At 35.2% G+C, this 327-nt stretch overlaps 1 protein-coding gene across 1 annotated transcript in view; it reads right to left on the bottom strand.

Moving 5' to 3' along the window:
- The window catches only part of LOC107667776 (calcitonin gene-related peptide type 1 receptor-like), a 60,009-nt gene that overhangs the window by 34,273 nt on the left and 25,409 nt on the right, over positions 1–327 (bottom strand). The window lies entirely within an intron of this gene.

The raw sequence follows: 327 nt of genomic DNA on the forward strand, positions 1-327 counted from the left end.
CGGAAACCAACGCTGTAGTCCAAACGAGCCGTTCGTTGTAGTTCTTGAAAAGGGATTTTTTTAAAAACGAAATACCTCCCTTTGGAGTGGACTTTGAGATTTGTAACTTTCTAAATCTTTTTTTTTCTCAAACAGCAACTTTACAGACTAACTACAGTTGAAAAAGTGAAAAAGCATAATAGGACCCCTTTAATATCTGCTAACTCTTGTGATGGTCTCCCAACAGACATTCTACTGACTACCACATTTTGCTATAAGTTTGATTGCATCATATAATAATTGCTGTTAATAGTGTTCATCGTCTGTTTTATTACGTCTTTAATTGCC

The sequence above is a fragment of the Sinocyclocheilus anshuiensis genome, unplaced genomic scaffold (genome assembly GCF_001515605.1).
Source record: "Sinocyclocheilus anshuiensis isolate Anshui unplaced genomic scaffold, SAMN03320099.WGS_v1.1 scaffold2109, whole genome shotgun sequence".
Taxonomy (NCBI): Eukaryota; Metazoa; Chordata; class Actinopteri; order Cypriniformes; family Cyprinidae; genus Sinocyclocheilus; species Sinocyclocheilus anshuiensis.